Genomic DNA, 24,707 nt, shown 5'->3' with positions numbered 1-24,707 from the left:
TTTCAAACAAACTTGATGTCAGACAAATTAAAATCAAGCAGCCAGCAATTTTGAGTTGAATTTTACATGATCTGCTGGTAACCTGATTACTTTAACTTCAATATCATTACAGGAAAAGTATTTCAGGAAAAATAATGACAAGAATTCCAACAGGAGACAAGCTTAATTGTATTGATTCAAAAGATGCATGTTCATAGGAACCATGTTGAAGGAATAATGTTATCTCAAATCTACAGTTTCTATTAAAATGAAATTGTCCAGCATGAAAGAGGCAATTAAGATTAGTGTCTGCAGAACTAGAGATACTAAACTAACTAAATAATTATCTGGGCCCAATTATCTTATACTTTAGGTAGCAAAATACCAGTGTGGAGCAACTATAAGGCATGAGGTTTGCAGGTTTATTTACTGACTGGTGTATCTATTAGGACCAAGAACAAGTGGAGCTGTCAGGACATAATGAAGGTAAATGATTAGTTAGCACCAAGCCTGAACTCTTCTTCAATGCAATAAGAGTTAATTAAAGTTTACCACCAAACATCAACCAAAGCAGGATGTTGATCAGGTTTCAGCATTAAGTGCAAACAGACAATAGTTGGCAGCAATTAGTGCAGCTATCAAATGACATGCAATGATAATTATACATTTAAAACAGCTAAAGAGCTGGGGGAAAAACTAATCAGCTTCTTTGACGACAAATACTCAAAGGGCAGGAAACAGGTATCAGATTATTTCACTTTAACACTGTAAATCAATCGAATTAAACAAGAAAAGGTTGTATGGGTGCATTATCTGAAAGAGAACAGTTCACTGGATTCAAAATGAAATAAATCTGCTAGTATTGGTCTATCAAAGATAAGAACTTTTGTAGCCAAAGAAAATAAGTTACTTTTCAATTAAAGTTTCGGAATGAAGTCTGTGTAAAGGAAGTTTAGCTTCTTAGTCTTGGGTAAATTCAACAACGCAACAAGTATTTCACCATAATTACTGTTACTTAAATGAAGCATTAACTTCGACTTTAAAATACTATTCAAAAGTACATTGTGCCTGAATCTTATCTTTGTGTGCCCAAATATTATCTCCCCCAAAAGCTTTCAGACGTTAAGATCAATTTTTTTCAGTGCAGCCAAATTTAAAACGAAAGTCATATATACATATTTAGTGTATGTTATTGCAAGTCTTTCCTTGATGTCCTTCAAATCCAGGGCTTCAATCTTGCTGAAATCAATGAACCTGAATGAAACACATCCCTTAAAATAACGGTTATGTCACCTCACTCTTTTCCATAGTTCCCGGCCTGCATCCTAGAGCATAAGTCTAGAAATACACCCGTACTCATGACCCCACCTCTCCAGCTTCCCAACTAATTCTGTTATGCTAAGGATTTGTACACAGTGCTGGCTAATCCCAATATTTCCCTGGAGCTAAATCTAAGCCATGGCTGACTCCCAGCACAAAAATGTCTCTCTCCAAAAGCCCTTTAGCCCCCTTCAGCACTCATACACTCATTGGTCCTGACATTTTCACTTCAGCCATGACAAATGAGCTGATGACTCTGATGTGATTGCATGGGAGGATGGCTTTATCTAAAGATATATCATTAACTCTCATCACCATCTCCTAATATGGCTCTTCTGGGTTAATGTGTTGTGAAAATTTGAGGAAATTTTTGTGTAAATATATGCGCTTTAAGTAGTAAGAGACCAACTTCATCAAAAGGAGAAAAGAGTAGCCAAAGTGGACAGGATCAGGGGAGGGGGAAAAAAAAGACTAGCATTAACTAAATGTCGCTCTGGGGATTTAAGTAACTCTACTCAACCTCTGCCCCAGTGCAAACCAGCCAGCTGACCGTCTCTTAAAGGTCCCTTCTCTTCAACATGGGTGGCTGGAGCACAGCATCACTTGTAAGTTGGCACAAATAAAGCTTCTCAGATAAACATGGCTAATCAATCTGCAAGCCCAGGTCTTTATTTTTCTCCCAGTGTAGTACGTATTTTATTCTTGAACCCTTAATTTCCCATGTTATGAAATCTCTCTAAATTCATTTTAATGGGGAAAGGGATTGTCAAAGCCCATTTCACTCCAAGATCATTGTATTCTTCAATTAGAAGGAAGCAGTATTTTTCCAACTACTATTAAATGTGAAACTTTTCAAGTTGCAAAGGAGAGGGGAAAAGGAAGCCTTTCCATTTAGCATAAATATCACAACCTTTAGGTTAAGTTAGAACCCAAGTTCCAGTTATGTAGTTCTTGTTATGTATACTATGGAGTTTACAGAGTAGATACTTGTTATAACCTCTTCTCTCATTTCATCTGAGAACACACAGCCAATCAGAGTCAACTGTAGCATAACAGACCTCAGGAAAGGAGGTCAGGCTTTGAGGTAAAGTGCTATTCACTCTTGGACCATGCAAGGAGCTCTTTATTCCTGTTCTTATTGGCATCAGTCCCCCTTACTAGAGCAAGAACAAAGCCAAGTGCTCGTGTGAGGTTTATGAATAAATCAGAGGTGAGCCACTGTAAGTGCTGCCCATGATTTCCTTGTTGACAGTGAGCACTTAAACAGGCTTCTATGACCAGGGACTTCTGGCAAACCATAATGATTCCTAATCTGCACCCTGCTTCATTTCAAGAACTAAATGACCCACCCCATTTTTCCTGCAAGTTTTCACCTTTCAAGCAATTCTTGTCCTATCTCAAGCAGCTTAACTTTAAAATCCCAGAGCAGTCAGCTTGTGCTGTGGTCATCACAGAAATTGTACCAGCTGAAAAGCCTTCCTTTGCTTGGAGAAATTCCACAAATGAAAATATCTCCAACATAACAGAAATTATTCTCACATTAATATTATAGACTCTTTACATATGGCAGCAGCTAATTCCACTAAGGTGAAAAATACGAAATGATCTGCAGAAGGGCACATACACATTAGATCTGATCAGCGAGGCTCTGTAACTATGTGATGTTTCCCAGGAATTTCTCTGAGCTTCAGTTTCCTTATGGGTTAAGCAAGATGATTATGCTGCATCCCTTCTGACTGCAACAATCTATGGCTCTGCTAGAAAAACCCATTCAGATTGCACTGAAGATAGTCTTCCCTATGGAGTTTTCCAAGACAAACCCAGATGTTTTCAAGGTTGTTTATTTCTTTTCAAGAAGATCTCAAGAAGAGAGGCAGATTCCAGTAGAATAGTAAACTGAAGCTTTCTGTGTACATTCTTAATGAACTATTATTCATTTTTTCATTCATTCAACAGACATTTTATTAAGCACCAAGGATTTGCCAATAATGTCCCCCACAATACAGTGATTAAACAGGTATGGTTGCTGCCCTCATGGAGGCTGAAATTTATTTGGAGGAAACACTTAAATAAGCATCATGAAAAATGCTGAGATGCTAACTGTTTTTCTTTCAGTGAAATGTATCATTTCCTTATCAGTACTCAATAAAGGCTTAGCTTTATATTAATGTATTTCTTATCAAGTCCAGGGCCAGTTATAAATGACCAGAATACAGGCAAGGCACACATTTTGTTTTTAAGAAAAATTTTAACAAAGATTTTGAGCCACACACATTAAGCAAAAAGCAAACTCAAAGCTGAAAACTTATGATCCAAGTACACTTACATTTCCCATAACAATACAAATAATAATTTTAAATGTATCTTATGTGTATCACAATGGGAAATTATTATGAATTTTAAAAAGAAAGTCCATAATATAAATAGATTTTTGTTTTTAGATAGTCCAAAAATTGTATTATAAATTTATTAACCCTTGTCATGAATCTTATCATCTTTGAACCTGGGTACTCCTCTAATGAATAATGCATTATTACAAAAAGATAAAGGATTGTGATGTCCTCCAACAACAGATAAGCCTGCAGTCTCATAAGTTGGCTATAAAATCCCTCAAGAAAATTGAAAGGTTTAAGGTTTGTACAGTATTACTGGATTATTAGTAATTGGATCTCTTCTCTAAGTGGGTATGAATCTTGATCAACAGGGTGCCAATGTCATAGTATCTATACTCCTTTCGTTGTGTATCAAAATATCAAAATACCAAAAACATGGAAAGGTATTTCTATGGCATCTAATCCAGTTTTTGGAAATCCTCTAATTCAAAGGCTTTCAAACAGGCTGGGTCAACAAGACTGAAATGAACACTGTGGTATCGTCTATTATTGCATATAATGGACAGTCTGGAATCTTGAGTTCATGTAGATAGACTAAGGTCTGAATTATTTAAAAACGATTCCTGTTCTAATTTGCTTCTTAGAAAAAGACCCAGAAATGCATTAAACATCTAAAAGCCCTCCAAACCAAAACAACCCATGATGATGGAGTGGTAGAGGTGTAGGATGGTCCTCCTAGATGTCATCTAGGTATGTGTCGATAAGAATATACCTTTTATGCATACCCGTTTCCCAGTTTCTACTTGCATCTATCTATTGTAAGAGAGAGGGCATCTGTACTCACAAGACCTATGTAGACTTGCTTTATCAAATCCTGTTCAGTTGAGTATCACATCAAAACCAGCTATTGAAAATAAAGAAAAGGGAACATAGGGTATCGGGCCCTGTCACATTTACTTATTTTGATGTTCACAACACTTTAATGTTATGTAATCTCTACAACAACTCTGAGATACAAATGAGGACATTGAGGCTTAGAAAGGTTAAATCATTTGGATAAGACGATCCATTATAAGAATTTAATTCAGGTGTCTCGTAGCTCTAACACAATTCCTAATGGTCATTGAGTGGTCAAAAATGGAGTGGATTTTCAAACATCTAAAGCCTAAGTCAAAATAAACTCATTTAAAGAGGAATCCAAAGTAAACAGAATCAAAAGAATGTCTGTTTTTTACTGTCATTCTCTCTGCACTATGCTGTCTTTAAAATATCACGGCCCTGTCTTCATTTACTTTCCCTACACAGAATAGAAATCTTATTCTTCAAAACACCATGTTCATGATTATTAAGCATACATTTTAAGTCACTGAGGTCATCAGTACTCTTATGAATCATAAACTCATCTGGACCATTCAAGTCTGACCTCCTAATTAACCCAAGAATATGTTTACAGTCACAGTGATAAAATATCATCCAGAGTGTACTTGTACTTGTATTTGTCTGCACCGCACATTTTCCTTTTCTTCTCTATTTCCAAGACCCATTCAGTCACACAACAAACCCTTTTCCAAGCAGCCAATATAGCTGTGTGACCATTGGTCCTAGAGTTGGGATATCTGAATTCTTGTCCTGACATTTTCCTACCTTGCTTGGTAATTCAACGATCATTTCTCCTGAATTCAATATCCCATATTTTAAAATGAGCTGGCTGAACTGAATAACTCTAGGGTATTCTCAGGCTTTAGCATCTTGATAGTTTCCAGTTGCCTTACAAACCTACCTGTTATTTTCTGTTGTGGTCATGTTGGCCAGCTCTTAGAAAATGAAAGGAATTTAGTCTACAGAGAGAAAATTTCACAGGCTACCCTTAGGAATACATCTACATCTAAAAAGGAAAGAGAGACAGCGACATGGAAAGAGGGTGGGTGGGTGTGTACGTGTCTTTATACACACTCCTAGTTTGTATATACTAAACCAAAGATATGACTTGTTCTCAATTGAGCAGTAGGCTCATAAAATTTTAAGTATTACTTGCACTATTCCTAACTGTATGGAAAAAAGTACTAAGAACTGTATTTTAGAGAATCCGCATTAAGAAAGCCTTTCAGGTTTAATGAAGGTACTTTGGGAAAAGATTGGGCTTCTTCAATTTACTCTTTCAAGCATGCGAATTTTAAGATTCTCCATAAACTTCCTTCTTACCAAGTTTTGTTTTATTTTGTTTTGTTTTGTTTTGTTTTGTTTTGTTCTTAACAGTACAACCAGGTGGCACACACCAGCTCACATGTTTTTGTATTTTAACCATTGTTAAAGCTATGGATTTTCTTTCTTCTTTACAGTGAAGGAAAAGAATTTTATGGACAGTTATAAAATGCATATTTTAACCGAAAAGTCAATTTTCCCTGGTTAAAATGATTTAGGACTGAGTAAATACTTGCAGAATGCTTTCTGTTTTTATAGCTAGAACACAATAGAACCTATAAACTCTGTCATCAGAGGTATGTGTTATAGCGCGTACCATTCAGAAATTATCAACTGTGCACTGTTGTATCCCCAGGACAAGCAAACATGAGGAATGATCAGTCACCTAAATACATGATGCTGGTGTGTGAACTCCTGACCTGAATGACTAAAACACCTACTCGGGACTTGTCTTGGACCATCAGGGCATTATGACATATTAACCAAGTCAAGCTGCCCAATTCTTAAATGTTGTTTGTTTATTTTTTCAATCTCCAGAATGTTAAAGTGGCTAATTATATCAGAGATAAGTTGCTTGCCAAATAGGACTTCAGTGTCAGCCGTTTTTAAGTTGTGTGCATACATTCAAAAATAGCTCAAAATGGCAAATATTTTATTTCACTCACAAACCTTTAAGAGAGTAGGGGAGTGGAGAGCAGCCATTCCTGGACTGAGGATTGTATGTCAAACGTGAAACCATATCAAACTTTCAAGGCAACTTGTGAACCTCTGAAACTAGGGAATTAACAGAACATCAAATCCAGCAAGATCACAGGGGCACAATCCTTATGCAAGAAAATAATGCCATTGAGCCCTCATTAAAAGACCATTTCGTCCTTAGCCATCAAAGACTGTGAGTGCACTAAGATCTTGGTTATATCATCAGGGATAACGAAAACAAGTGCCAAGAGAAATTGTGCACTTTTAGTTCTCACATGTGTCCATCTGCTCACATATAAACATATATTCTGCTTTCTGTCTGATTCCTAAAATCTTGATATCAGAATACCCTGGGCTTTTGCCCATTTCCTAAGAATGCAGACATCACATAAGCTACTATTAACCCATGTGTGATCCACTTCCATGGTGGCTGGAAAGCTGCCAGTTACAACACATGGTGCTTGGTTAACAATGTCTTAAAATATAAATGAATTTATTTTTTAAATTAACACATTTTTCTTATGGAAATACCTTAATAAGCCCTTCTGCATGTAAAATAGCCTCCATGTGGATTTTTTTTGTTCTTTTAAGACTTTTTGCAAGCATATCATAAAGTTAACCATAAAAGTTTCTGAAACAATCCAGAATTTCTTGACAAATTTTTAAAAGGACTCTAGTAAAGAATTTTGGTGACTTTATATAACAAAGATCAAACACTTTTCCTTTACAATATTCTGTACTCAAGAGGCAACCCTTATCCTTTAATTTACGTGAAAACACTTCTGATTTCCCAAGTTTCCATGTAACCATCTTAATAGTACCTCAGCAACTGAACTGCTAAAGTGTGATGAGGCCGACAGACCTTCTGCACTCTGGGAAGAAAACAGGTTAGGTTAACCTCTGGTGGAATCTATCAGTCCTGCTCTGGGGCAGCTTTCCATGGCTCATCTGTGGTGACCCCCAAACCGGAAAGAGCATGTTTAAAATGTATACCTATAAATAATTATCCCCACTGAATTTGTTTTACATATGTACAAAAGAATCAATTCCCACCTTTGAAGGTGTCTCAACACTTAACAGTATTTTAACTGCCCTAATTATGGTTGAAGAAACATCAGTAAGAGGGAGCCCTGACCATGTTGTCAACTGATAACCAGTTACAACTCTAACTAGTGACAAGAGAAAACCTTACTGCAAACGTCTCCGAGAACGAACATACAATACTTAGACACTTTATAAAGGACTTAGCTCAAAATGAAATGCACCATATACCTACAAGGCAACAGGAAGATGAATGAAATCCTCAGAAAATAACTCTGTATCCTGGTCGACGAACCCCTCCCAACCACAAGAGCTGACGGGCCACTTAAAACACTTAACATTGCCACAAGTGAGGACACACAGCTCTTTCCCAAACGAAGCATTCTACCTATTGAGAGCTATTTATAGCCTACGGGGGTGGTGGAGGAACACCATATAGTCCATCAACATAAATTAAATATCCACACCACTCTCGTGACCACCTCTGAAGTAACTGTTTTCGACAGCAAAGTGCTGGGAATTCGTGACGCCCAATAGTCAATATTTGGCGAGGCTCGCATGTTTCTGAAAACTCTGCTACATACATACCCCTGTTTATCATCCTCTAGCTGCACAATTGTCATACATAGTACTTCCCAGTGACGATGAGAACACAGGGCACCTTATAAGTTGCTGAAATCTGAGCCCCTGCTTGTTTTCTCAAGTCCTGGACAAACATAACTTTAGAGAGAGCAGAGCATAGGCAGAAAGAAAGAGGGGCCAGCATTTTCATCTTCTTTCATCTCAGTCATTCAGTCAGCCATTCAGAACCCTATTCAACAGAGCTTTTCATTATGCAAAAAAATGCTAATCCTTTTCCGATGCTTTCACACTTGTATAAACCCCCATTCCTTCAACTGAAAAGCAATTATATCAGTTTACCTTTCTGTCAAAAACAGGATTAATATTCCAATAACAGAATCTCCTTTCTTTTCCTATCTTTTTGCTTTAGGAAACTAGAGATTATGAGTAGAGGCATTCTTAGGACAAGAATACGTTATTTTAAATATGACTGTGTTAACCAATGAATGGAGAAAAGGAGAATGATCGGAAGAAGAAAAAGTCCCCCAGCATACTGCAGAAACTCTTTTCTGTGACAGAACTGACCTTCCCTTTGCAGATGCCCAAAGAGACGGAGACTCACTCTGGTCTATTAATCAGAAACAAATTATGAAAGAATGTAGCTGGACTGGTTGACACTATCCTGTCTTGGGAGACTCAGTAACAGCCTGGTAACAATGTCCTCTTCATGGGTAATGAACAGCCATGACAAATGGGGCAGAGAAACTATTTATTTGCATATGCAAATTCTCACACAAGGGAAACATGTACAAACAAGTGTCATTGTAAGGTGGATTAGGCAAACAACGCTTTCTTTTTAGGACATTCTGCAGCCCAGAACATTAGTCAGCACAATTAAACCAGTCTCCATGGAGACTAATGAAATTTCACCATGGTATGAGTTAAATTAGATAGCTAGTTATGTGTTTCCACAATCCAACTTGAAATCCATTATTGTTTCAGAACAATACAGCAATTGTGCCTAGCTGATCTTTGCCAGCTCAACAAGCTCCTAAGTTGACAATTTGCATATGTTAATATAATTAAGCACTAATTACATGAAACTTGTACATATTCACATGCACTTTCCCTGGGCGCTTTTCAGTTTGAACCTTGGCCAAGTCTTTAACCCTTAGAATGGTCTGAGAGGATAGAAACTCTGCCTGTGGGTACAGCCCCTAGGCAGACACAGAAAGGCTCCTCATTTATAAACACAAAGCTTAACCTGGCTTCTCATATTTCTAGCAACAATGACAGAAAATATTTTGTGAGTGTGGTAGGGACCAGAAATGAGGGAAAAGGGGGAGTGGGTTAGTCTTTAAAGACTTAGAACGAGTATCTTCTCATAGAAAAGCAGTAACATCCATTTCAAGAAAATGTTAAGAATTTGCTCTCACTGACATTGTGGAACCTTGGGAGATGAAAATGGTTTGACAACAGCAAAAATGGCAAGTAGAAAAGGAAAAGGGAGCATCAGCACCTAATGAGCTTTACATAAATATATGCAGAGGCAATTAAGCAATGTTAATTACTATGACAGCAGTTAATTGAATATAATTAGATATTTTAAGCCACTGAATAAAGCATAGTTAAGATTAATTTTATTGAGATTAATTGTAAATAAGGATAGATTAACTCTATGTTTTGACAGGCATAAAAAGTAGTTCTGCAAATTAAGCAGGAGCGTGGCCACCAGTCCAAAAATCATATATTATTTTAATGTCACACCTCAGAATCATCCCCTCAATAAACATGACTTTTCAAACCCAAACAGACAGGAATCTTGAAGAAAAACAAACAGCTTGCAGAGATTAAAGAGCCTTTTGTCCTTTTTCATGTGCATTTCTTTTAACAGACTAAATTAAGCGAGTCTGGTGTACGTTTTTTAGGAAGGAACATTTCACACTGAATGGAAAAAATGTTCTATCACATATGAAATTCGTGCAGCTGTGCGGAACTTGGTCCAGATGGTTTTAGACTATAAACCACCACCAAATGATAGACAGTAGGCCTTCCCAAGATTATGTGATAAAGTCACAATCTTTTTTTTTTTTTTGACCTCCCAAATTTCTGCTTTGTATTATTTCCAATCAAATCTCATATTTTCTTTTACAAATGTGTTTCTCCAAGAGGGTTAAAAGAAACATTGTGCCCACTAAGTACTGGAAATAAATGTACAATGAACTGGAGAAGGCCTCCTTTAACAGTTATCAGCTAAATCATTCAGCCACAAAATGCAATGATAGCTATGACAACAATGTATGCAGATGACAACACTTGATTATTACTCTTACAAACAGTGGTTTCTGGAAATATTTCTTAGGAAAATACTGCTAAGTGAAAATCCCTCCCAAATACTTTCACACCAAGCCAATTCATGCATACTCCTTAAGGAAATTAACACAGTCCTCAAGAATGCTGAACAAATCACTAATAAGAAAGGAACTTCAATTGATTTTGAAATAAATCAATAGGTGATTAACATAATATTTTTAAAGCAGCAGAATGTGTGTGTGTGTTGCATAAACATATATATTATATTTCCAATACCTCTTAGCTACTAATCGAACAAGGGCTTTATGCTATTGAGCATGCCTTTATACTACTACACAACTTCCTTAGGATGCCCTTAGTCTTTATAACGAAAATCCTAAAATGGTCTGTGAAACAAGACTACGACAAGCCATTCTGCAGTGAAAGATTTTAAATCATCCAGCCTCTTCTAATAGACTTGAGACTTATTGAGGTAGAAACCATAAAAAATGAAGAAGGGAAATTTAATCCCTGAAATATTGATTTGCACATTAATATCATATAGGCAGAGGGCAATTTGGCTTCGTGGAAATGACACATTGTCGACCCTTGGTGAAGTCAGAGCCAATCTAACTGCTGAACATGTCTGAATCTCAAGAGTTATTAAGGGCTTCCCTTCTTGCCTTTATGACTTTTCTTCAGCCTACCAATGCAATCTTAAATGTATTATCTTTAAGAAATAATTGTAAAACCTCAGGGGTTTTCCAGTTAATGGAAGGGAGGCCAAACCACATCAGATTCTGAAATGCAACATTAAACCCTTGCAATCAACAAAACCACCCCAATTCTCATCCATCCAGTGGAGGATCTAATATTGTTATTAGAGATAATCAAATTTCATTGTGTAAATTTAGGCTCATGGTCAGAATGAAAGCAGTAAATTCTGCAATATTAAACAGCGATTTTCTCAGCATCCTTTATGCTTTCCTTTGCTGGTGCAGCATCTTTAAAAATAATCCAACTAGCTCAAAATTAATGAACAGATTTGGCCTCATCTACTAAAAACTGCAAAAGAGTACAATAGAGCTGAACATGGTTCCTACATTTTTAACTTTTAGTGGCAACTTTCACTTCCTAGACGCAGAGCCCAGTCTCCCTGTCTAACCCCACAGTTGGTGCTATTGCTTTGACTTACACAGCTGGTTTACCTGACCTTTCTTTGTTCCTTAGGTACATTTCACTTTTCAGATTTATGGTATTTCCCCCATATTTCATTGGCTCTATCTTCATTGTCATAAAAATGAAAACACTCAAATATGACTTTACTTTTTTTTTAATCCAAAAGCAACCAGCTATTGAATAAATACAGTGATGCTCTCGCCTCAGTTTATGCCATAAATATTAAAACCATTAAAAAATAACTATATAAACCTTATGATCCCCACACTGAAGCCAGGTGCAAGAGGTTAAAACAGCTGGCTAGCCATCTTTTATTTTTGTGTGCCTTCCTGCTGATTGAAACCGCAAACGTTGAAAACTATCAAATATTCCCTTAAGGATTTTCTCTTTTTAAGACCAGGAAGGAAAAAAGAAAACCTTCATTTTCTGTAATATGCTCCTCTGTGGAGAAGAAAAACTCTAAAACACAATCAGTCACAGAGGTGGTGAAATAATTCCAAATATCTCCTTTCTGTTGTATTTAAACCATCATTTCCAACAACTTCTATGCACAATTGTTTTTTATTCCTCAGTTAGAAAAGAGAAAAGAGGGGAAAAAAGAAAGAAAGAAAGAAAGTCTGAGCTTGCTCTGTCAGTTTTGCCAGTAAATATAAAGTAAAACAAATGTTGATGGCACCGAGAGTGTTACATACCCGGGCTGTGTTTTTGCATTGCTCTCAATGGAAGCGATCGATGCCCGTGTCACTGTCGCGTCCCAATCGCAGCCAAGTCTCAGCCTTAATCTAAGCAACACCCGAAAAGGCAGCGGCAGCCGCAGCCTCTCCCTGACTCTTCCATCCATCCACCCAACTAAAAATATAATACTACATATGAGCTTTAACCACTCCACGTTTATAGGGATCAAGCCACTGAAAATCCAGGAGAACACAATAAAAAAAAAAAAAAAAAAAAAAAAAAAAAAAAAAAAAGAACCCTCCTTCTGTCTCTTGTCTCTCTCTCCTCTCTCTTCCTCTCTCCTCTCTCTCCTCTCTCTCTGTCTCTCCTTTTGCCATCTACATGATCCTTGATTAAACATGGAACAGAGTTATTAAAAAGGGGGGGGGGAAGGACTCAAGGAGAGGAAATGCAACTGTCAGAAATCGGGACCGCCAGATTTCCTGGTGAACCTGCCTCTGTCTGAGTCAGTGTCAATCCACCATCTTCCGCCAGTGAACTTGTCTTTGGGTTTTTGTTTGGTTTGGGGGGGGGGGTGTTGTTGTTGTGTATGTGCTTTTTTTGGAAGGGGGGAGGGGAAAGGCAAGGTGGGGGCCGGAGGTGGGGGGGGGGAGTAGGGAGAACGTGTGTGTGTCTGTGAGTACGTGTTGAGTGTGAGTGTGTATGTATGTGTGTGTAGGGGTCGGGGTGGGGGGGGGGTCCGTGTTTGCGATCTGAACCTTTGGTACCTACAAGGAGAGTGTCTCACCGAACGGTAGCTAAGATCTCAGCAGAACCGCGCGGAAGTGAGGAGTCGCGGCCAAAGGCGCCCACCGGAGCCTCCTCTCCGGGCCGGACCCCAGCCCGAGCCGCGAAAGGAGCCCCCCGCCCGGATCACAGGTAACAAAAGAAATACAAACCAGTGCACCGTCTTCCGTGGGGGAAGGGGGACAGGATGGGTAACCCTCAGTAACTTGGGCATCGGCAGCGAAACTTTATACAATTCCATGAGAAATTTTATTATTTTTTTCTAATAGAAACGAGCAGAAAGAATGGGGGGTGGGGAGGAGGGTGTGAAATAGAAGTAGGAGGAAGGCGAGACCCGACGCATTCCAGCCCCTCTTCCCTTAGCTGCTCCCGGCCGGAAGGCGCACTTGATGCGGAGAGAGGCGAAGAAGGTGAAGTTCGTTTGTAGACATGGAACCTCCTTGGGGGGCCAGGGAATAAATCAGTTCTCACAGCGGCCACAGCCCCCCCAATACACACACACACACACACACACACACACACACACCCTTTGCCAAAAGGAAAGGAAAGATTCTTGACCCCGAGCCGCTGGCATCGATCCCTGGTCTAACACACACCCAGCAGCGAGAGCGCCAGGCGAGAGCTGCTGCCGCCTCCCGGGTCCCTGGCCCCGAGGCCCGGCGTTCCCGCCTCCTAACGGACCTGCCTCCCTTTCGCCAGAGCCCGAGTCCGCGCCGCCCGCGCCGCCGCAAGCAGCCCTCGGCGGTGCCCGCCGCCCGCGCCGGCCGGCGGGGGTCTACCTGCAGCCCAGCCCCAGCTAGCGCCCCGGCCCCCTGGACCCCCCTGCCCGAGGCGTTCGGACCCCGGGTCCTCCGCCAGTCCCGCGCGCTAAGCGCCCTTCGGGGAACTTGAGAGAGGCAAGGGTGGGGGTGGTAAGAGGAGGAAGAAGAACGAGGCTGAATAAGGGGGGGGGGCGGGTAGAGCAGGGACAGAGTAGGGGGGAGAGGGACTCCAAGCCCCGCCGCCCAGAGTCCAAACTTTGGGAGGATGAGTGAGAAGAAAGGGCCATCCCGACCGGGCTGCGGGGGCGCGGGGCGACCGGGGACCTCTGGCAGTGCCCGCGCCGCTGCGGAGCTGACAGCTTCCCCGCGCCACGAGAACGCCACAGGCTCGCAGTGGAGACAGAACCCGAAAAGACAGAAAAAAAAAAAAAGGAGAGAAAACTGCTCGGCCGAACGTGGATGATCCGCCACTGAATCCAAAAGTTAAATCCCCAAAACGCAGCCCCCCCCCCCCCGCAAAGAAAGTGGAAAATCAGGTCCCTCAGTGCCCCCTCCCTCTTGCAGCGGAGCAAATCCTTGAGCCAAAAAAAAAGGGGGAAAGAGATAGAAAAGGGGGGCAGAGCGGAAGAGATGGTCGGGATGAGGGGATGTGTGCGAGAGCGAGCGAGAGCGAGCGAGCTAGGGGCAGAGAGGGAGAGAGGCGGAGAGGGAGAGAGAGGGAGCGAAATATCAAAGATTGTGCAAGATCAGGCTGGAAAGATAATCGATACTCGACCTAAATTTAACACAAACTACTCAATAAAAGTTAAAGAAAAAACTTACTTTCCATTTCCCCTGCAGTTCCTACTCGATCTTCGCCTCTTTTTTGTTTTGCTTTTATTTTACTTACAGCTGATCACATCCAAGTAAAACGAGAGGGTTCATTTAAAAAAAAATAAAAAAAAAATAAAAAAATAATCCTCGAACTTTATTGGGTGAAAATAAAAACGCTGAAGCAGAAAGTGGGGGGCATGGAGCGGTCCTCGGGGGTCCGGGAGGAGTTAAAGCATGTGCCGACCGCGGTCTCGCTGTTTGGTTGTGAAGGGGTTGGGAAAAGGAGGAAAGGAAATGAAAATCCGATATGTCTTTATTCTGCTAATTATTATCGTTTTAGCCCTGTTTAAAAAAATGGCTGATTAAGTTGAGTGCGCATGTCTTTGTGTGTCTATTCCCGATATGCACTCTGGGAATGAGAGAGGAGAGTGAGGGAGAGGGAGAGGGAGAGGGGGGGGAGAGAGAGGTGTAATTAGTGAGGTGATCAACATTCCCCAGACTGCAAATGACGCGCAGCCCGGACTCGGAGCAGCCCGGGAGCCGAGCGGCTTCCAAGGCTCGGAGCGCTGCGGCGGGAGCCTGGGACGCTGCGACCGCGGACAGGGCAGGGGATGGGGGCCTCCGGGGCTCGCACCCCACGCGCCCCTGCGCGCGCGACTCCCAAACTTCATTAGACACACACACACACACACACACACACACACACACACACACATTCTCTCTCTCTCTCTCTCTCTCTCTTTCTTTCTCTCTCTCTCTCCTCCCTCTCTCTCTCTCAGCAAAAAGGGAGAGAAAATAAAACACAAATACCGCCAAAGCAATGCCCTTTAACCAGTAGAAAAAAATTTTTTTTTAATTTTAATGAGTCAAAGTAATTACTATCGGACCAGAGATTTGTTTACCAGGGAGCTTTAAGGAGAAATGTAAGTTAGAGTAATGAGGAGTTTTTCTCTGCTTCATTTATTCTGCTGTGAACAAGAATGCATTTTAATGGCGAAATACGGGGCCTGAGCAAATATGCAGATGTATGTAAATAAAGGGTGCCTGGCAGTGTGCACACCCCGCTTGGCCCAGCCTATTTCAAAGGAAGGATTGCACTCTGGATCCACCGGCACCTATTTAGGCTGGTATCTTTCGCTTACACACTCAGGAGAGAAAACCCAGGGCATGGAAGATGGCAGCGGTTAGTTGAGTCAAAGTAAACTTTCAAATGAGAATAAGTGATGGGTACAGGGGTGATAGTGGGGATCTGATTCTAGCCTTTATGTAATATTTTTGAATATTTTATCAGAATTGCATAAGTTCAATGTAATAGCTTTAAGAAGACTTAGGGAAAAAAACCTTTCATCTTGCAAGTCTGTTGAATTATCTTTCTTGAAGCACATTATGATGAATTTTAAAACCCCACTACAGATCTCATTAGAATGAAATATACTTGGTATTTTCTGGTGCAAAATTTAAGGTGGCTGATTCTCATTTGAAAATCTAATTATCTCTTTCCAATATTACAGATGTGAATATGAGTGACACTTTCATTAAAAGATAATTAACTAAAACTAGGAATAGACATACTTTTAAATACCCCCTACTGAATATCTGAATATGGAATATATATATATATATATATATATATATATATATATAGTTCCTTGCTACTCAGATTGTATCTTGATACACTGCTATACCACAGGTCACAAATAGACACTATCTATATAATATTTCAAAAATAGGAATTCTAGAGAAGGTGAAAGTAACAAACCAAACAAGCTAAAAACAGGAAATACTTTCAATGTCCAGGTTCCTGGACAGGTGAGGCGTTAGCTGCTTTTGAGTTGACAGGCCTTTGAAGTTTTGGATCGCCAGGATCTGCTTCAAAACCTTGTCTTAGGCCTTAAGCACCAGATCTACCAAATACCAACAGGAAGGTTTATCACAGAAGCACTAAGAACAACAGAGGCTGCAAACATGTACCTTTCAGGGCCTGAAACCTCCTGTTATCAGGGAACATTTGGAAAATCCTACAACTGATGCAAATGGCATTAAAAACCAAACAAGACACCTGGGAGGATAAAAGCATAGTCCTCAAAAGAGCAGACCTAGGCCCAAATCAGGAAAGCTAGATGCCTACAACAGCTGGCTAAGGTTACAATGAAAGTCCAGAGGCTTGGAGTAGAGAATACAACCTAGATATGGTCTTTATTAAGAAAAAAAAAGCAAATCACCACCTTAGGAATCTGAAGTCGATGTATGTACTAGTATAGTATAAACCAGGGCTACTAAATGCTAACAGAAAGAAAATCATCTACCTCTCCAAAGACTGCATTCTATTTTAAACTTACTAGGGAAGAAATCTGCTCAAAGTGTATGGCTTTCTAAGATTTTCAGGTTACTTTGTTTACAGTCTTACCTTTGCATAGTAACTGTATCATTGGCGTGCTGATTGTACCTCAGTTGAGTTTATCCATGTGCTTTAGGAAATATACATGGCCACGGTGGTAAAATTTTAATTCTCTGTAACTTGCAAGTGAAGGAGGTGTTTATGTAGCATTGCTGTTTACAGAAAAACACCCCAGAGAGCAAAAATTCTGGCTTTAAAAAAGTATTTGAGGTGTGTGTTGGGGAAGGGGGTGGGGGCTTTTAAAAAGACTGAGGGGAAATGAAGGCAGGGAGACTTTCAGGTTCAAATCAGAAAAGATCAAGCCCTTTGCGGGAGAGGGCTCCATGTACAAGCTCACTGATGGAAAAACCATTTCCTGCGATTTCAGACGGGTAAATGCGTATGATGAAGGAAACACCTGAGAACAATAAGTCTGTTTCAGGCTCAGGTGAAGAAAGGGGTCTATTTCTGGCATGGAAGAATAGGGAAATGATGATCATTTCGTTTTCAAGTTCTCCTTTATTTCTTTTGCCTTTTTCTCCCTGAAACATCATCAATAACATTAATGTCATTAATGTCAAAACACCAAGCGTCAAATCAGGAAAACCATTTTAAAAATTTGGTGGCTATTTCTCCTCTACGTCCCTATCCCTCTCTTTTCTTGGAAAATACATCTCTCTTCTCTCTTTCTCTCTCTCTCTCTGTCTCTCTCCCCCCCCCCCACTCGGTTGGGGGGGGGGAACAGTTATTGAATTCTAAGAAAACAAAAGGAAGGAGGATTTGTAAGAGGAGCGCCCACTTTTGCAATCCCTTCTGCTAGCGAGTATTCCCCTCCTAGGCTGTGTGTGTGTGTGTGTGTGTGTGTGTGTGTGTGTGTGTGCTTTTTAATCATCTCTTTCTCATCCTCTTTCACCTCTTTCCTAAGAAGAGAAGCTGGGGTGAGGGTCGGGGGTTAATGGGCTGAGGGGATGGGGCAGAGAGGGACGAGCAAGGAGTCAAGAGTTTCCTCCAGGGCTCGGCCTCGGAGCGCGCCCGCGCGAGGAGGGTAGCTGGGGAGAAGCGATGGCAGGTCTGCTTGGGGTGGGCCTAGAGGCGCGGAGCGCAGCGCCGCGGGCAGGGGCGCGGCGAGGCGGGCGAGCCCGAGCCCAGCCCGCGGGCTGCTCCGGGGCGAGGGCGCGATCGGCCCGGCTCGCCCGGGCTGCGCCGCGGCCCTTGGAGCCCTCCTCCTCCGCCCCTCGCTCCAGGAAACCCAGCTGCTCCTCTCGGGTCTCTGCGGACCCCTTGCCGTCAACCTTTGACCCTGCCCCCCCCCCCCCCCCCGCCCCATTCCACTGTCCCTAAACTCTGCGCGAACCCGCCGCTGCCCTCCAGGAACGTTTGGCTACTTTTTATTACAAAGTGAAAGGAGCAGAGGTTTCCCTGCAGTACCCAGAACTTTCCCTACACCCTCTCCCACACTCCAGGGCCACCCCAGCCGAGCCGAGCCCACTCCGGGGCGCTCGGACCCTGACGCCGAGCCCCGAGCTGGGGGAGAACCCAAAAGGGACACCAGGTGGTTAGGTGTTGAGTGGCGGAGGCAAGGAGTAATTAATACTGAGACAAAAGGTAATTTCCACTTCCAGACTTTTCCTTGGCGGGTTTTATTAACCAAATCTATAACGTGGACACTCTGGGCTTTACAGCCTCTTTAAGGAGTCTTCCGCTGTCTGTCCCCCGGTCTCCCCGCCCTGCCCTCAGCAGTTCACTAGCAAATACCCCACCTCCCTCTGCCTCACGTCCCGCCAGCTCTAGACCAACCCCAGCCCAAGGGGAAAAGGTTCCCAGTCTTTTGACCGCGCATCCGGGGTCTATAGATGAGCTCAGTTTGAAACGAGGTATTACAAGATTTCAGTGTTAGGAACCCTTTATATCACCATAGACACTTTCAGATCCTCAGCCCCCCTCCTCCTTCCTTTTTTTTTTTTTTTTTTTTTTTTTGTTGGGTCTTCTCCACCCGGGGGCTATTTAACAAAGGCAGTCTGTTAACTAACATTTTTAACTCAGCAACTCCTTTCCAAAACACACTTAAACTTGATACCAATGTCTGTCATTTTGTGAGTGGGGAGGTGGGCTCTGTGTGTGTGTGTGTGTGTGTGTGTGTGTGTGTGTGTGTATGCGTGTAAAAGCGAGACGTGAAGTTTGTCAGTGAATGGGAAAGTGAAGGGCTTATTTGGGAAGGTGTCACAAACATATTTACAGTGAAATAATTCAAGAAATAATGTGGAAGAGTGCCAAATCTCATTACTATTAAAAAAAAAAAGTATAGTTTTCTTGAGAACTCACAAGGGGGAGGGGGGGGGGTAAAATATGACCTAACATCCAGAATGGACACTGTCTTTGATGGTTAGAGTGAGGTAGATGAAATGAAATTCATAAAGGAAAGACATTTTAAGTGTGTGTGTGTGTGTGTGTGTGTAGCATTTGTGGGCAGTTAAAATCTGTCGTTCGATGATTCCCTCCCCTCCCCCAACCTGGCTCTTATCTCCTTTGTGGTCTTTTTTTGTCATTAAATGCCCCTATCTTGATCCCGGTCTCAATCTGTACTTCCATATTTCTGTATATTTCTCTCTTTCTAACCAAAGTCCGTTTTTGGTTTTTACTTTGCAGTAAATGTTTCACCTTGTTCCTCTGGAGGTTCTGACCTGCTTTTGAAGTGTTGGGGTGGGGGGTGCAGTCATTATTATGTAAAGTTAGGCACAGGTAAGGTCAGGAATGGGGAAAATGGGAGGAGTTATAGACGGTTTGAGGAGGGAAGAATTAAGGGAGGAGAGAAGGGATGGGGGAAGGGGGAGGGAAAAGTCAGACACCCTCTGGCCTTTCAGAGGTCAGGGCTCAGACAGTGCTGTGACCTTCTTTCCCTCTAGGCAACCAGCCCAGTGTTTATAAACAAAATCAGGCGGGACTCTCCCCAAACAATAGCACTTCACCAACTTCACAAGCACTTCAACAGCTCTTATGCAAATTAATGAGGACTCCTTATCACTTACCACTACACCCCCCACCTCCCTCAGCACCAGTATACTCACTGTCTGCCCCCAAACCCAGGATCACAAGCACACCCTTCTCAAAACACATGGAGATATTTCCAGCAAACATATCCAACAAAAATTTTACATTTCATCTGGGGAATAGCTGTAAGAGACAACGACGCAGATGGGAAAAGATAGATAAGTGGGAAAAGAAAGAACTGAGATTTCACTGAATAGACGATAAAGTTGTGATCTTTTTAAACCTAAAACATCTATATCTAGTCAAAACAGTGCTGTTTAGACAATGTACTAAACACTGGCTACCGAATAGAATTATTTGAAAACAGGACAATACATTCATCTCAACATCCACATTTCCAAGACAAAAGTGCAGACCTTTATAACTGAAGAAAAGCCACCACCTCTGTATGTAACATCCCTAAATATTAGACACAAAAACACCATTAAATCCTGCAGCAAACAAACAGCCCATCTGATCTAAGTTACAAAAATGTATAATTAAATCCATCTTCAATTACAAAAGGCAGCTAGCAGAAACTAAATCAAAGATTTTGAAACAAATGTTGTTTGCCAAGGTACAGAAATGATAGCTTTACATTATATTGTAACCAAAATTCCACTTCAGGAATAAATTACAAGATAGCAAGAAAAAAAAGGTGAAAGAAAAAAAAGAATGAAATGATTTCAAACTTTTGCTTTAAAATGATTATTAGTGAAAGTCTAAGAGAAAAATGTTAAGGAAAATATACCTCAGAGCAAAAAGATCATCTCCTTTTCTTCTTTGTCTATCAGTCCCCTGTTAAAGCATATGGAAAATGTTTTCAAAATGCCCAGATTTGGCACATTGTCATTGCAAAGAGAGGAGCGCAGTGATGCTGTTAGAGAAAATGGGAAATAAATTCAGGATTGGGTGCTGCCTCCTTCAATGCGGATTTATCTAAGTTTAATTTAATATTCCGCAATCACTGAATGATCGCATATAATTCACAGAGATTTTAAAGGGCTTTATTTAAATACCTTGAGCAACAAGAGAATGAAATTTAAACCATTGCAGCCATTGCTTATATTTTTTATTTTCCTATTAGAAGAACTTTAACTGACAATTTCTAATAATAAAAGGAAAAACGATAAAGGTTTGGATTTTTTAAAGGGAGAATGTTAAAAGAAAGCATTAGCTTTATTAAAATCATTCTGAACATAAAATCAAAAGGCACAAAATGGTTGTTTGTAAAACACTAAACCTTTAATCGATTTTATTGGCATTCCGATCGATTAGATAAACGGAAATCTATAGCAAACATCAAAGCATTTAAAACATTTTCTCTATCTCATTTATAAACAAAACTTTTCTTTTCAGCAGAAAAAAAATGATTATCAAACGACTAACAGGAAATTCTTCAGATATCAAATTACGATAATAAAATTATTTCCACATGGAAAGGGATAATGACAATGATGGTAGTAATTACAATAATGAATAATTCAACAACCCTTTGACATGTATGTTAGAACCTCCAGCAGAAACCGCTCTAAAGGGGGGTACTTTAAAATGAAGACTTTTTTTTTTAAATTGAAGTATAGTTGACAATACTTTCTTTTTAAGGGAAATGTTTTTTAGAGATAACTCTAGGGGAGTAGCTTAGGTGTGGCTGTCGGACTGGTGTTAATTTCCCTGCGGTTGCAAAGGAGTCATTTTCTTCGTCGGCGTTTCCCTTCCAAATTGATACTTCTTATTAGCAAAAATTAATATGCAAATGTCAGCGAGCCCTACCAGGTTTACAAACTTGTATCCGGACCTGTCTTCCACTTAATCTATAAGGCGATTCTCAACATAGAGAAGGGGGCGAGGGTTAGACTCCCCAAACCTGAAAGTGATCACACATGTGATCTTTTAAGTGAGGGAAAATAATTTATTTTGGAGATGTGAAAACTGCTATCCAGAGAAATGCAGCAATCAGAGCTTGTGGCATTTTCGCTGCAGCAAGAGGAAGTGTTGCTGTAACGGGTATTCTGTTTATTTGTTAAAGAAAATCAATGGAAGTGGCTGTAAAGTAGTTAGTGAGGCGTGTGTTTGGGACTCGCGGTGAGTCGTGAAGGCTGACCCAGCGGCTCTCCTCCTGGCCAGAAAAGTCCCCGCATCGCCCCGAGCCGGGGCGCGGGCGGTGCGGCACCTGGCTTCTAACTCGCGGGGGCTGCCCCGCGGTGCTCTCGCCGACCGCCTGAGTCGCTCGGGTTCTCTGCTCTCGCTGCCCTCTGTCCTGGCAGTTGCCCCTTGCAGTTGACGGTGGCGGCCTTCCCACGCCCCCCCCCCCCCCTCCGCAGCACACACCTTCTTCCTCCTCTTCTCCAGCTGACTCTGGTCGCTCCCTCCTCTGCGCTACAGGTCTGAACTTCTGTGCCTCTCCCCCTGCCATTGGAATCCCCCTCTTCCGACTCTCCGGGTCCCTTCGGTGAATCGCGGAATCTCTCTTTGCTACCCCGCCCCTCCCCCATTTCTCTCCCCTGCCAATTATTTAGCACCCGGGTCTTCTTACCCTCGCACTTCTATCCTCTCCTCCAGACATTCCAGAGAGTTCTCATCACACCAGAATGCACTCTTTTTCTCCTCCTCCTACTCCCCTTGGATTGGGGAGTGGGGGGGGGGTTGGATTTTGAGTTGAACTCCCAGGGGTTTTATTCTATTCTTTTAACAGCTTTACTTTCCCTTTTCTTCTTTGCGTAACCTTCACCTACCTACTAATTTATAACAGAAGCGGTTTCTTTCCCTTTCATTTCCTAGTTTACAGTTTCCGTCTGGGGTTGTGCCTTGCACATGCCCCCCTCTGCCTCCCCCCCCCTCCCGGGCCGCCCCCACCGGCCGCCGGCCCAGGCAACTATTTTCATTTACTCGGTTGCGGTCTCACTGCACTTTCTCTCCTCGGAATAAGTTAGTTTTCCACGATTTGAAGTTCTCCGTACAGCGCCTCTTTATTTGTCAAACTGCCTCGCTGCCCAAATAAAGGGTGGGATGGGGGCGGGGGGAGGTGTATCGCCCACCTAAGTCCCCTTATAACAACCACCTACTCCCAGTCCCGCCACCCGGCCAGGTAATGTCTTGGGGGAATAATAACGAATTCTGGAAGGTTTTTCTTCTCAGCGCGTGGAGATTGCTCAGGAGTTATTCCCGGGAGGGTCTCAGACCCCTCCCTTGTATCTCCTGGCTTCGAGTGGTCACCGTTTCAACCTCCCCCACCTCTCTTCTTCCTCCCTCACTGGCCGTCCGGGCTGCGGGAGGGGAGCGCAGTCTAAAGACCTCGTCCTCTTGGCTTCTCGTTTCTAGCTGCTGCAGCTGCCGCTGAAATTCGCTGTGGCCGCTGCCTCTTCCCGCTTTAATCCCAGACCTCCAGTCATTGGGCAGCTCCTCAGAGGCAAGAAGTCAACACCATGGCAACCCGACAAGCCTATCAAATCACCGGCTGGCGTGACAGCAGCAACACTGCAGGCTGGAGTGGGCTGGGCAGAGGAGCCGAGTGGCCACTACGCTCAGGTACACAGTCTGGGAGCGGACAGCAACTGACAGCCTCCACGTTCTGGCTACACGGATGTGCACCACCCAGTTCGTACCCCTACCCTACGTCCCCTAGGTCTAGAGGAGGAGAAGGAAGAGGAGGAGAAGGGGAGGAGGAGGAGGAGGAGGAGGAGGAGGAGGAGGAGGAGGAGGAAGAGAAGGGGAGATACATGTATGTAGGATTGGAAGAGCTTCGGAAGAGAGTCTCAAGCTAAAAGTATTCGAAACCCTAGACGTTGTAAACTAAAGACGCCTCGTGCCCCAGCAGTAGATGAAACCAAGTCACGGTAGACTCAGAACCAAAGTTAAAGGGTTTGCACAAAGGTGTGGGGATTTTCTTCACCAGTTCTGTCCCTTGCTTGAACAAAATGAATGCAACATTGTGTTCTGTAGTTCCAAAAGTATCAAAGAAAATGTTACAGTTTTAACTTTTACTGTCTGCCGTGTCTAAGTCTGCAAAAAAAAAAAAAAATGGCTCAACATCAATTTCAGCTATGCTAATGCACTGCCTTCGAAATGACCTAAACTTTATCTGAAACTGCCTCTTTGCCTTGTTCTTTCCTAAAATGTGTGTTATGTGCGATGTGTGCTCTAGATTTTCTCTACAGAGAAGAAACAGAGGACACTAGGAAATGGTAACTGGGAATTCTGTGTATTCCTCTTGGGCCTACTTGGTCTTTGTTTTTCCCAATTTTCCTTAAACTCCCAAGTAGGCAAAAAGAAGACTGGACTTTCACTGATATTCAGAGCACTTTGCTAATTTACATGGGATAGTTTGAAACTGCATTTTTCTTTCTCTCTCTCTCTCTCTCTCTCTCTTTTTTTACTTTAAAAGCAAACAGTGGTTTTGAGAAACATGCGACATAGTTCTCATTGGCTTATGCAAATATTCGAACAATAATATAGAATGCTATCATTGACCATCACCCTCTATCACTCCTCTCATAGTTGATTTCTGAATTTGAGAGCACAAGTTTGTCTGTTGAAGTTACATAGGGCAGAAAGAGAAATCCATTTGATAATGAAGTTAATGTGTCATATTGAGGGACTCTTGTATGAATCCTAAAATCTACCTTTAAGTCCACTCCACATAAACACAATTCACTAAATAAA

The 24,707-nt window shown here is 41.8% G+C and overlaps 1 protein-coding gene and 2 long non-coding RNA genes across 8 annotated transcripts in view; 2 read left to right on the top strand and 1 right to left on the bottom strand.

The window, feature by feature from the left end:
• Nucleotides 1–6,421, top strand: part of LOC122495507 — a 12,081-nt gene extending 5,660 nt beyond the window's left edge. Inside the window, exons 3-4 of the long non-coding RNA XR_006300481.1 lie at nt 4,277–4,382; nt 6,190–6,421. This is a non-coding gene — a long non-coding RNA (uncharacterized LOC122495507). The remainder of the gene's footprint in view (nt 1–4,276; nt 4,383–6,189) is intronic.
• Nucleotides 1–15,169, bottom strand: part of ZFHX4 (zinc finger homeobox 4) — a 185,234-nt gene extending 170,065 nt beyond the window's left edge. The window contains exon 1 of one of the 4 annotated variants that reach the window (XM_043601231.1): nt 14,651–15,169. The gene's annotated coding sequence lies outside the window, so the exon portion shown is untranslated. Of the gene's footprint in view, nt 1–12,298; nt 12,569–14,650 lie in introns of those variants that run through there. The other 3 variants (XM_043601229.1, XM_043601232.1, XM_043601230.1) reach the window with 3 other exon arrangements.
• LOC122495506 overlaps nt 12,936–24,707 on the top strand; it is a 39,366-nt gene continuing 27,594 nt past the window's right edge. For 2 of the 3 annotated variants that reach the window (XR_006300480.1, XR_006300478.1), the window contains exons 1-2: nt 13,002–13,199; nt 23,367–23,573. This is a non-coding gene — a long non-coding RNA (uncharacterized LOC122495506). Of the gene's footprint in view, nt 13,200–23,366; nt 23,574–24,707 lie in introns of all 3 variants that reach the window. The other variant, XR_006300479.1, reaches the window with a different exon arrangement.

Source organism: Prionailurus bengalensis, chromosome F2 (assembly GCF_016509475.1).
Source record: "Prionailurus bengalensis isolate Pbe53 chromosome F2, Fcat_Pben_1.1_paternal_pri, whole genome shotgun sequence".
Lineage (NCBI taxonomy): Eukaryota > Metazoa > Chordata > Mammalia > Carnivora > Felidae > Prionailurus > Prionailurus bengalensis.
The sequence above is the reverse complement of the archived record's forward strand: the minus strand, read 5'-3'. Positions and strand labels throughout refer to the sequence as shown.